The sequence below is a fragment of the Zootermopsis nevadensis genome, unplaced genomic scaffold, assembly GCF_977971745.1.
Source record: "Zootermopsis nevadensis isolate Lab colony 2312 unplaced genomic scaffold, Znev_1.0 Znev_ptg000010l, whole genome shotgun sequence".
NCBI classification, from domain to species: Eukaryota; Metazoa; Arthropoda; class Insecta; order Blattodea; family Termopsidae; genus Zootermopsis; species Zootermopsis nevadensis.
This window is the reverse complement of record NW_028259142.1, coordinates 9,899,949-9,912,481: the sequence shown is the minus strand read 5'-3', so window position 1 is coordinate 9,912,481 and position 12,533 is coordinate 9,899,949. Positions and strand designations below refer to the sequence as shown.

General features: G+C 33.2%; 1 pseudogene across 1 annotated transcript in view; it reads right to left on the bottom strand.

Moving 5' to 3' along the window:
• The window catches only part of LOC147874246 (protein argonaute-2-like), a 28,402-nt pseudogene extending 17,741 nt beyond the window's left edge, over nucleotides 1–10,661 (bottom strand). Inside the window, exons 1-7 of the transcript XR_015534526.1 lie at nucleotides 10,590–10,661; nucleotides 8,501–8,779; nucleotides 6,675–6,894; nucleotides 4,768–4,864; nucleotides 4,194–4,387; nucleotides 1,876–2,009; nucleotides 446–568 (exon numbers count right to left, since the gene is read on the bottom strand). The product of XR_015534526.1 is annotated as a protein argonaute-2-like (transcript). The remainder of the gene's footprint in view (nucleotides 1–445; nucleotides 569–1,875; nucleotides 2,010–4,193; nucleotides 4,388–4,767; nucleotides 4,865–6,674; nucleotides 6,895–8,500; nucleotides 8,780–10,589) is intronic.
• Nucleotides 10,662–12,533: the final 1,872 nt, after the last annotated feature.

The window sequence follows — 12,533 nt, the reverse complement described above, 5'->3', positions numbered from 1 at the left end:
ACTCTTATAATTTGCATTTATAGGTTTCATGATTCTCAGAATAAACAGCAATTATTTCCTTAAACAGCATTATCCAACTGATCTCTGTAATGCTTTTGTTGTGAATAGCAATGCTGACAATAAATGTTTTGTAGTTTCCTAGCAACTTGTATTAATTGTGTTCATAACTGTTTGTTCTTTGGAGAACATTATTTTAAATGTGAAAATTCAATGTTAATTTAAAAATGTGTTTTGTAAAATGAACGTTTTAGTTGCTTTTAACAGCTCATATATGAACACAGTTCTCTTGAAAGTTTAAATTACATTTCCAAAGAAAAATATATCTCTTAACTACGGGTCTTCCTTTTCAAACAAAATGGCTTGGCAGTCTTATGGCATAGTTCCATGTACTGGCTTGGTACTAAAAGGGATAATGCAGTGTTTCAGTAACTATTCTCACCCTTACCACGGATATAGCTCTCGAAATCCTCCTTCTGATCTTTGTTCAACTCACAGTCATCTTGAGGTCTGCAGATTTAATAAATGGCTTCCACAACTCTTTGTGGTAATGGAAAACCTTTATGTGTCACTGTCAAACATAATTATCATAATTAAATCAGAAATAAACGTAACAAATAAACTTAGTGCTGCAGTATGATTACTTCAATATTCATACTCTTCCACTGATTTTACAGTTCCACTGAAGGGTTCTACACAACAGATAGCCATTTTTTTAAAAATGTACATGACTATAAATTATTTTATTTTACACAACTCTGAAAACTTTATCAATCTTCTCAAAATGAGCAACACATACAAAAACATTTACAAGTAATACATATATCCCATACACATCTACAACTTTTATTTCAAATCTTTTTTCAATATGATATAATTTTAATTAAATACAAGGAAAAATAATTTACAACTTTATGCAGGAAACCTGTAATGTCATAAGTTTTCAGCAATAAATCTGTATAAGCAATAAATCTGTATAAGCAATAAACAAACATAAATGCCAATTATGGATGCAAAATCACATAATTGGAAAATGCATAAAATATACTCTACTGTATATCTTCTGCTGTTGGTTATATAAAAATTCAATATTATTTATAGGACTTAAAAAATCGTGCCAAGTTCTAACTTCAGAGCTAAAAACTGGACCACCAACCCAAAGCTTTTGATAAAAAATGGCTTATTTGTCACCAATTATGTGCTTAACCCCTTTGGTTCCAAACTATTTTAAAGCAGTTGTACAAACTAATGATAATGAGAATGATTTGAGGTGTTCACAGTGGTGAGTATGAAGATTTCTGTCTTCTGGATAATGAATTTCAGCATTGGAAACAATTTTATGGCCTGGATTATTGCAAAAAGAAATGATAGGCCTTTTTCACAATTAACTTTTATAAAATAAAATGTTATTCACAAGAACAAACAAAAATGAAAAAGGGAACAAATACCAAGAATTGATAACAATGGAAAAATATTGTTTGTTTTTCGTAAAAAGCTCATATATATTCTATGTTTTCAATGCCTGATGTATTTTGTTTCCCAGAGAATGTTCAGCAGCCTGTAGTACACATGGCCCATTAATAAAAACCATTACCATAAATCTTGACACACCAGCTCAGAAAATCACCTCATCTTAGGCAAACAGAAAAGTGTCTTTTTCAGTACCTGGTTATGTATTTTGGTGCACATGTGATTGTGTTTAGAGTTGAAATTTAACTTGCAAATATACATTCTAACAATATCTGCAATAAATTTTTCAGGGGTTTGAGGAATGATGTCCAACTAAATAAGGTACCTAAAAATATATAGGGCAATGCTAACACTAAAACAAGCCCCTGTATTAAGTACCAAGTATTACCAACCATTAAATATACTGACCATCAATGTTCACAAATGGCTTCCAGCCCAAAGTAGCACTTTGGAACACTCCATACCACATTTCTAGTCCATCACCGAGTTTCAAAATTCTACCTCTTGGAGGAGTATAGAATGAGCGTCCAACTTGCACACACCTAACAAAATATACATTAATACCATTACCTTATTAAGCACAGACAAACAGTTTCAAATTAAATTCTTCATGCACCTCAACAAAACAGCAACATCAAATATAATCATCACTAAAGTGAACTTCAGGGCTGAAGTTCCAACAGGTATGAGACTGATAATGTCCTGCACAGTCACACACTGCACTGACAGTATGGAACACTGTTTAATCAATAACTGACAGGATACAACAAAAGAACTCAGAAAAAACCCACTCCAGTAACACTTTATCCACCATAAATCCCATGCAGACCAAGCCTCCATAACGAAAAGACAGCATCCAAATGTCAAAGAAAAACACAGAATTATCTTCTTGTTAAATGCCTCATGAACTGCATATATTATACAGTATTCAGTGAAAGAATTAATGAAATTTGGAAGTAGTAGTTCTGACATATGTTAATGCATTATATCAGAATTTTGGTGGAAAAACTCAGGAAAACCACAAATAACTTAGCCAGAAACCAGGCTAAAGATTCATTATGAACTCACTTCAAACTGTAATGGATTTGATTTATTTCTCATGCTTCTGCACTTCATGTCTACTGCACACTTTACAGAATTATACTGTGATCACATCATGAATTCTAGATGATTTATAGGAAGCAGTAAGGCCCTATTTTTAAGTACCTTGTTGGGAAAATGAAAGAAAAATATTAATGACATGCCAATAATGAGCTCATTTCTGGTACTTCATACAATTCTTGTTTCTAGTTTGACATCTGAAAAAGCAGAGCTAAATTTTAGAACATTAATTTATTTACTGTACAGTGTTTTAAGCCTTACACTTTTGTGCTAAAACTAAAATCAAACAAAATTATACTCCAAGATAATACTGACATATAGCTGAAGCAAGGAACAAATAAACAGAGAAATTAGCAGTTTCCAAATACACTTTAAAAAGGGAAAATCCTTTCAGAATTCTAATAATTTATAGTCATATAAGATTTGGAGAGATAAAACACAGTTTATAACTGGTCTAGCCAATGAGTCTGCCATGGACCCCTGAGTTCAAGCCCAGGGGGGAAGCACACACAACTAAGCTATAAAACGCAGGTATCTATATGCACTCTGTACACCATATACCTGCTACTCCTTTGAAACACCTAAGTACTGAGCAGTTACTTTCCAGGAATCCTTCAGTAAAAAGAGGGTAGGGAAGTGGCAACTGGTAGAAACAGTCCCAAACACTTGGGAATAACGAGTTGCAAAGTGGTCTAGTTGGCAGAAAGCTGAGAACTTAGAGTGGATTCATCCTCTTTGTAAAGCTGGCTGTGCTCTTTCTGATAAACATTGTGTTGTACGTATGAGAATCATCTTGATCAACATTAATAAACCATATACCATATAGTATATACCAGTGTTAAGAACTGTGGCAAAACTTGACACTCCTGCAACCTCATCACTTCACAGCAATTGTCTACAATCCAGCTGGTGATCACCTTTATTCCCCATGTTAACCCTGACAGGAAAAGAGATCTCACCAATAACCTCTTTTCACCTGCAGAAACCCAAACATACCTACCAATGACCCATCTGACCCTGCACAAACAGCACTATTGTAAGTTAAAAATTGACAACTGTCTTCCAACGCTGATTCACAAAAAATGTACTGATCACAGTAAAAAATACTTTGAACAAAATCAATTGGAATTTTATATCACAGACTATTATTTAAAAATGCCATAAAATTTTGGAATGAAAAAGTCCAGTTTTATCATCCAGCAGATTAACCCTTAAACCAAAAAATCTCTCTACCAATAATAACTAAATACATGCAGAGTTTTTATAACACTCATATCCATTTTAACCAACATTCATAATTATTTTGCAAGTTTTAAAATTAACCAACAATTATCATGTCACAATTCTCCTCAAGATCATGATTAAATATCAGCCAGGTTTTCTGGCTACCATGATTCAGTGCTTTCTAGGTCTTCCTTGGTCCCTGCAGGCAATACCAGTGAATATCTTGAAGTAGACATCACCATCTCTTTTTTGAGTGTTTACATACTCTCAATTCATTATCTACACACTTCATTTGACACTAAACAATCTCTGTAACTGAAACAGTATTGATGAATAACTTACAGACCAATCAGATGTTTCTGATACACCAAGAGTCACAACGTAGCTAATTAACTACTTACCCACACAAAGATGGTGCATTGCGCAGCACAACATCTACAGCCTGAATAGCTTTCTGTGGGATTTCCAGTGTACTGTCACTACTCATATATGTAGAGAGGGATCCCAAATTAACTTGAGATGTATATGTAATAGTAATCTCACACTGCTTAACCCCACCATATTCTTCATCTTGCACCATGACACTATCAGTTTTCTGGAGGGAAAAAAAAAACAACAAGAACACTTTAGTACTTTGCTACAGAGTATCACAGTACCTCTTTCAATAGTTGTATGTACCATAATGCTCAGAACTGAAGACTTACAAATATTACAACAAATACACAGGGAAACAAAGTTAGTGCTACAAAGGGAAACTAACTTTTTAAATTAACTCTGATATGGCAAAACTTGAGACTTTCACAATGATAATTATGAAGATGGCTGTCATCTGGGATGTTGCACTGTGTAGTCTGGTAGAACATGATCAATGTTTCAAAGAAGCATACTGCCTCCATCATAAGGTTTATGTCTTTACATCCACATCAACATTACCAGCAGCAACAGCTTACTCTTGTTAAATTAAACCAAACATACCTCTGGCAGCTCTCGAGTACTGTACAAGTTTTTCCTCCCATCAAAAGCTGGATATCGATCAGGAAAATTTATCCGCCTGAATTCTTCCATTGCAAGTCTGAAATAAGAGAATATGTATAATTACACAAAATGTTATACAGTTTCAACAGTAATTCTAACAAAACTAGAAACATATGGAAACATGATATATTCATAAGCATAAGAATTCAATACAACATAGACAATCTGCATAAAATACATATTTATAATAGAAGTAACCTAGTCTTCTACACTGTGCAATAATATTTTAACACCTTTAATCTACCAAGATTCTACTGAGGCATTATAAAAAAGCAAGATTTTTGACATTACAGACCAAACTACCTGGGTCTTAACAATGCTAGTACCTGGAAATGTCATTAACTTCAAGAAAACTAGATGTTACATAAGTTTATATTTCAATTTATATAATTTGAATCTTTATTGTTATACAAAACAATGTACATAACCTCAAATCAAAATATCTCTTATGACAAATAAACATAGTTTATATAAAGCCCATGCAATGGATCCACACCTGTAAATGAATTAATATATACACATAACACGTCAATCCTATCTTTGTTGTAATAATTACTATACATTTAGTATTTACTACCTTAAGATCACCTGGTATAGTAGAAACATGTCAAAACAGAAAAAATTCATGAAAGTCTGACTGAATAAAGCTGTGCAAACAGTTTATCATTAATAGCTTTATTAAATACACACCAGGATGGAACTGTTCTTATCAGATCACTACAGTTCATACACTAACCAAAGATCCTGATTATATCCTCCAAGTGTGGTTACAAATGCAACAATCAGTGAGGAAAAGGTTAAGCTTGTGACCCTTTCAAGGCACTCTCACAATTCATTCTAACCCACAAGTTCAAAACCACTGGACCAGAGCATGTATTGTTACAAAAACAAAAATTTAGGATTTTGAAACATCAACAATGAAGGCAATATTCTTTAAGCTTCATACATAATGAGAAATCACACACAGTAATACTCTTCAGTCAGAGAAGAGCTGTACAAATCAATACATCCTCAAAGTTAACATGCATCTACAAATAATGCTATAATGGAGGCAGCAGTCATTAATTCAAAATCACAATGAGAAAGGACCTGCTTGCAATGTACTTTTACATGTAGCAACACCTGGCAACCACATTACGTTTGGTCCCTAAAGTTTTGGCTAGCTCCTAAAATTGTAATGAATTTTACCAACACTGACAATGTTGACAATAACAAACTGTAATCAACATCTGCCTGTAAGTATATAAGCAATGCATTGATTCTACCAAATTGTATAAATACAAAACATAACATTTAGCCTCCTACTTATTAACAACAACATAGAAATTAATGTGAGAAAATTAACATCATAGTATTCTGAGTTATCAGAGTAGCAAAAGGTCTGTATTACATGCAAGTCATTAAAAGTTTTAATATTGTTCAAACTGACCTAAACAAGACAGACAACAGGTAAAGGCCAAGAAGAAATTCATTTTTGCTGCTAGCTAAACAAATATCCATGGATGTCCAAAGTCTTTGAAGGCAGAAAAGTTCAATATTTGTTGGATTCAAATGTATTGCTATTATAGCACACACATTTTTCACACGCAACAAATCTTCAAAACATCGTAAAAACTGATTTAGTTCTTAGATTTGTGGGTAAAATAATTAAAAAATAACAGTGTGCTGAAATATGTACAATTAAAATCCTACCTGTTACCAAAACCTGAAAACTGCAGATCAGAGTAAATTATTGTAAAACCATTTTGAAACTAACGTTAACATAATTATTATTGTTTATCCCATAAAAAATCATACAAAGTTTACCTGTACATATCATATGCAAAATATAATGGGGCTATACACACCTCAAAAGCCTCTTTGGAAATGGTGAAGGTTTAAATTCCACATCATAATGAATTGCAATTTTGTTCCGAAGCTTTGACAAGTCCAATGACAAATAGTTGGTTTCTACTGCAGTTTTTCTTCCTTTAGTCCCACAACCTGTCCTATTTGGGATTTTTAATGTCTGAATTCCTTTAGTTATAGCTGCAACATCAGCATCTCCAGTCTGTTGCCTTACAGTGCCTGCAAGTTCATCAATGAACAACAGAATACATTTTAAATTTATAAATATTCTTTATTCAAGAATATAAAAACTGAGATCAGTTCAACACAAGGATGGAGTTCCAGGCAGAACTCATAAAGTTTACTTTAGTAATTTACAGAATTTAATAAAGATCAGTCTGTGGTTCTGTCAGCATTATGAAAGAAAAAGACTCTAATGTTACGTTTGTCAAATATAACCTTGAAGATTAATATTATCACTACATTTGCACTTGTTGATATGCAAACATTTTGCACAAATTTGTAGGTACTTTCAAACTAATACTATTATTCCTAGTCCCAATGCTTCAGCTGCTATCATTGCCAAACTGAAAGCCAAAATAAAATGTTCACATACTCACTACATTGTTTTACATTCTATACAGAATATCCATAGATCTATTTCAGGAATCTCCAAAAAGTGATATTAGTGTTGCTCCTACCACATAACGTTTTGTTTATGCCCTAATGTTGTTACTGATTACATAAAAATAAAATTACAAGGTGGTAGTTATCTCAAACAGCATAACATTAAGACCAAAATTCATTAAAAGAGATAAAGTGGTTCAAAACACAAAACTAATGACAAACAGGTACACACACACACGGACAACATGGTAATCTAGTGAGTCTAATTTTGTATTAATTAAGGAATGAAAATAGGCCACAAATCAAACCATTGTGTGACTTATTATTTGAGCTGAAAAAGTACAGTTAAGTTAAAAATTATTTTAAAATTAAATTTCCACCACAAAACTTTAATTTTAAACTTATCAATCAAACACCATCCTGAGCACAATATCAGAATTTTTTTAATGAAAATAAAAATGTACATATGGATACAACGTAAAATATACTTCAGGCCACCCACATTTTTGGACTTTGTAATATGAAGTGTCTTAGAGTGTGGGTAAACAATTATTTTTACTCACATTCCAGAGGCAGAAGAGCCTCACTAGAAAAATTCTGCAGTCTAATAATGGTTAAATACTTATTAATTATCTGCATTGATAGAACATACAATATGCAAGAATTAGGCCATGACCACTTCTTTCCACATCCTTTCCAACTCATTATTTACCATCATCCTCTCATTTGATGCTATATAGTCTGATTGTGAGCAACTGAAAAAGTGTTGTTAAATAAACTGTAAATAATAAATAAACTCAGCTGTATCATCAAATACTGCACAATCTTTGACAAATTGAGGGCCATCATAGAAGAAGAAAATTGAGAATGTTATGAACATATGACAAATATCTGAGATAATAAAAATTACGAAAAAAATGTTTAAATTTCAGTAACAATTTGTGAAGTGCTTTTGTATAAAATATGAAAGGCAGAACACAGAAAGACGTGATGGGTTGATCTAGGAGTAAAAGTGTCTATACTAGCTAAAACTTATGGCAGTTGATATTCCAATTTGTAATTAATCTACAGCCTGTATAGTGTTGACAAGAATTCTTCTGCAGCATTAAGATAATATTCAATAAAAAATGCAGACAAACATTACATATTCACAAGGCATTCTACATCAGCCAAATACTATAATGTATAATGTATAAACCCAAGACCTTGTTTCAAGTACCTGCTCGGGGGTTTCCTTGTCCTCTTCCTCTGCCAGCATCGTAAGTAGGAGGATTCAATGGCTGTTGATTCTGAGGTTGTGAACAATTTTGAGGACCTTGATCCCTTTGTCCCTGTGATTGCTGTGATGGTCCAGCTATGCAACCACTTGACAACACTGGGGGTGCCTCGTGTTGCTTTTGATGCTCATGTTGTGATGATCCCACTCGCTGCCTAATAGTTTTCATCTGAGGCTGACCTTCTGCTGCCTGCTCCTCTCTCTGTCCACTAGATTTCTTCCCTAAATAAAAATTTTATATTAAAATAAGATTTTGCTTGATTAAATCCATGGAACACAGTCCTGCTTGTGAAGTTTATGTCACTCAACCTATCAAGGAATTCAATGCCATTTATGGAACCTCAAGGTTATGTTCACATCAGCCTGTACTAGTCCATGCCCTGAGTTTAATAATTCAGGAAAAAGTAAAACAATTAGAAATCTTTATGCTACAACAATGGTTGCCAGGATGCCAATGGCAAAATTATACACCATGTTACTTATAAATATATCTCTTAAATAACAAAAAAAGTTTAAAGAAGTAGATGTTAAAACTGTCTGAACTAATAAAGATTAAAATAGCTTGATGCATATAGACAGACAGGCAGACAAGCATGATTCTAATAGGTGCTCCATTGGATTGCATGATCCTGAAAAGTTAATGTCTCCTTCCAAAATTTCTGGGCTAGCTCCTAATCCAAACAAACATTTTCACGACCTACAATAACACCTTCCTTCCACTACTCTGATAATTCTTCCTTTTTCAGAATAAAACTAATAAGTCTGCAGATCTGAAAACATTACTAACTGTAGCTGTAACTACTGCAAGAATCAACTGTGCCAGAATCTGATCAGTACATGGTGAGTTAAGCCTTTTAAACTTTTAAATAAAAATCTCAACCTCTCACAAACTATTCCTAAGTTATAACTCAGCTGTATGCATCTCACTTTGCCTAGCATCATTAATTTCATGCACATTCTCTAAAATATTTGAAAAAGTTATGTATAAGAGAGTAAGTGATTTCTTAAACTCAAACAACATCCTTGCAGGTGAAAATTTGGATTTTGAAAAAAAATATCTTAACTGATAAAGTCCTGTTCAACATACAGATGAAATCTTAAGTGCACTAAATAATAAAGTGCATGTTGGTGGAATATCTTGTCATCTTCCTAAAGCATTCAATTGTGTATATAATGAATTATTATTATCAAAAACTAAATTTTTACAGAATTAAAAATATAGCTGGTCAGTGGTTTAAATCACACCTTCATGACAGAAAGCAACAAGTAGAAATAAAATCATCAGATTCAAATGATAGATGATGGTGTCAAACATGGAATGCCTCAAAGTTCAATACTTGGTCCTCTGCTTTTTCTTGTATATATAAATGATCTGCCCCAACCATCAACTCTCAATCTAAACCTATACTCTTTGCTGATGATAGTAATATTATTATTTCACATCCAGAAATTGACTGTTTTCAAAATTACATAAATGATGTCTTTGCTAGATTAAACAAATGAATTGAAGCCAGTAAACTCATATTAAATTATGACAAAACAAATTTCATGAAATGTTGTACTAACAGCAGAACTTGTGTAAATCTAAATATATGGTATTATAAGTAGATAAAATAATGGAGGAAATAGAAACAACTAAATTTCTTGGCCTACAAATTGACAACAAATTAAACTGGAAAACACATATTCAATACATCATCCTTAAACTAAGCTCAGTATGTTTTGGTTTAAGGGTAGTTGCAGCACTCATGAAAACAGAAACTTTAAAATTAGTTTATTTTAACCTAAAATCTGAAGTAACAGTCCACCTCATAGGGCCATATCTCAGAAATGGTCTCCTTCACTATTGCAACGGTAGACAGTGTAATTAAACTAAATATAAACAAGAACAGAAACTGTTTTCTACCCACTAATAGATAGGCTGTAACAAAATATACAGCTACTTGTGAAAGTTCTCAAAAAGTAAAAGGTCATAGAAAACTGGGTCTCCTTAATATTATATCAAACAAGACACAAAGTGGAAATAGCTTACCTTTCTTCTTCACCATGTCAGAACCAGAATATCTATAAAAAATATAAAATAAATTTACAATATAAACATTTATTTATTAACTTTAAACTTGTTTCAAACCGTAATATTAAGTGCCAAGAATGAAAAGATCTCTCAATAACATGGCTTTTAGATTTAACATTTTTCACACTTCTCTGAGCAAATTTTACATTGCTAAAAAATAAATATATTGACATGGAAACCTTTTAACAATATTAATAAAATACCACTTAACCAGGAAGTGAGTACAGACTGATAGATATTTGATACTCTCACCACAAAGATGTCAACTGTACCCTTCAAGTGTAATGACAGCACCACAACCCAGAAAACAACATGCAATCCATTCACAATCAAATGTGACTAAGTCCTTACCACCCCACCTCTATATTTTGAGTTTCTGGTTCAAATTTTTACCAGGTTAACTGTTATGACATCTTTTGTGGGTTTCCTCAGGCAGCAAATGGTAGGTTCTTCTTCTTCTTCTTATAGCGTTATAACCCTGTGTGGGTCTTAGCTTGTTTGATGAATTTTTTCCATTCTGTCCTATCATTCACAATTCTTCTCCATCCCCTTACTCCCATCGTCCTCACATCCTCCTCCACGTCGTCTATCCATCGTTTCCGTGGTCTCCCTCTCATCCTTCTTCCCATCGGTCTCCATTCCATCACTCTTCTAGTTACCCTGTTTCCTTCCATTCTTGCAACATGGCCAAGCCAGGCTAACCTTTTGCTTTTGATTAGCCTCACGATATCTGCTCCCTGTATGATACAATCTAGTTCATGATTCATCCTAATTCTCCAGGAGCCATCACTATTCTGTATTGGACCATAGATTTTCCGCAATATTTTGCGTTCAAATATTCTAAGTTGTTGCTCATCAAAGCTAGTTAATGTCCAGGCTTCACATCCATATGTGACTACTGGTCTTATCAGAACTTTATAGATTCTCAGTTTAAGTCCCCTCCCCAGTATTTTAGACTTCATTAAATTCTGATAGGCATAGTAACACCTATTACCATTCACAATACGTGCTTTAATTTCATTAGTTACTGAATTTATAGTATTAATCTGTGAACCCAGGTAATTAAAATTCTGCACATGTTCAAAATTATAATGTCCTATTCTCAATTTATTTGTGACATTTCTTGCTGCTCTTGTAACTTTCATATATTTTGTTTTCGATTCATTTATTTTTAGCCCCCTTAATTCTGTTTCTTCTATCAATTTTAATACTGTTTCTTCCAGTGCAGCTTTATTCCTGCTAATAATAGCTAGATCATCTGCATATGCACTCACGTGTATTGATTTGATGCCTATATGTCCTGAGATCTCAAGTTTCCGAATAGATGCTTCCAGCGTCAGGTTAAAGAGCATTGTCGAGAGAGCATCTCCTTGTCTAACTCCCATATTGACATTAAATGGTTTAGTTAGCTCACCATCTACTCTTACTACAGCCTCGGAGTCTTTCAACGTCGCTCTGATGAGCCTGACGTATTTAGATGGTATCCCTAATAGGAGAATATCATTTAACATTTGGTCCCTATTGAGACTATCAAATGCTTGTCTGAAGTCCACATATAAATGATTTAAGTCAATGTTATATTCATAGGCTTTCTCTTGAATCTGCCTCAATACAAATATCTGGTCTATCGTTGATCTATCTGCTCTAAAGCCACACTGATACTCTCCTAACATCTCTTCTACATATACAACCAATCTATTATATAGAGTACTTGACAAGATTTTATATATTACATTCAGAAGTGTAATTCCTCTATAATTGGTACACTCCATTTTATCTCCTTTTTTATGTATAGGTTGTATTACTCCTAGGGTCCATTCCTCTGGAATCTTTTCTTCTTTCCAGATCAACAATATCAGATAATGTATTCTCTCCCATAACTTGACTCCCCCCTTTTTTAGT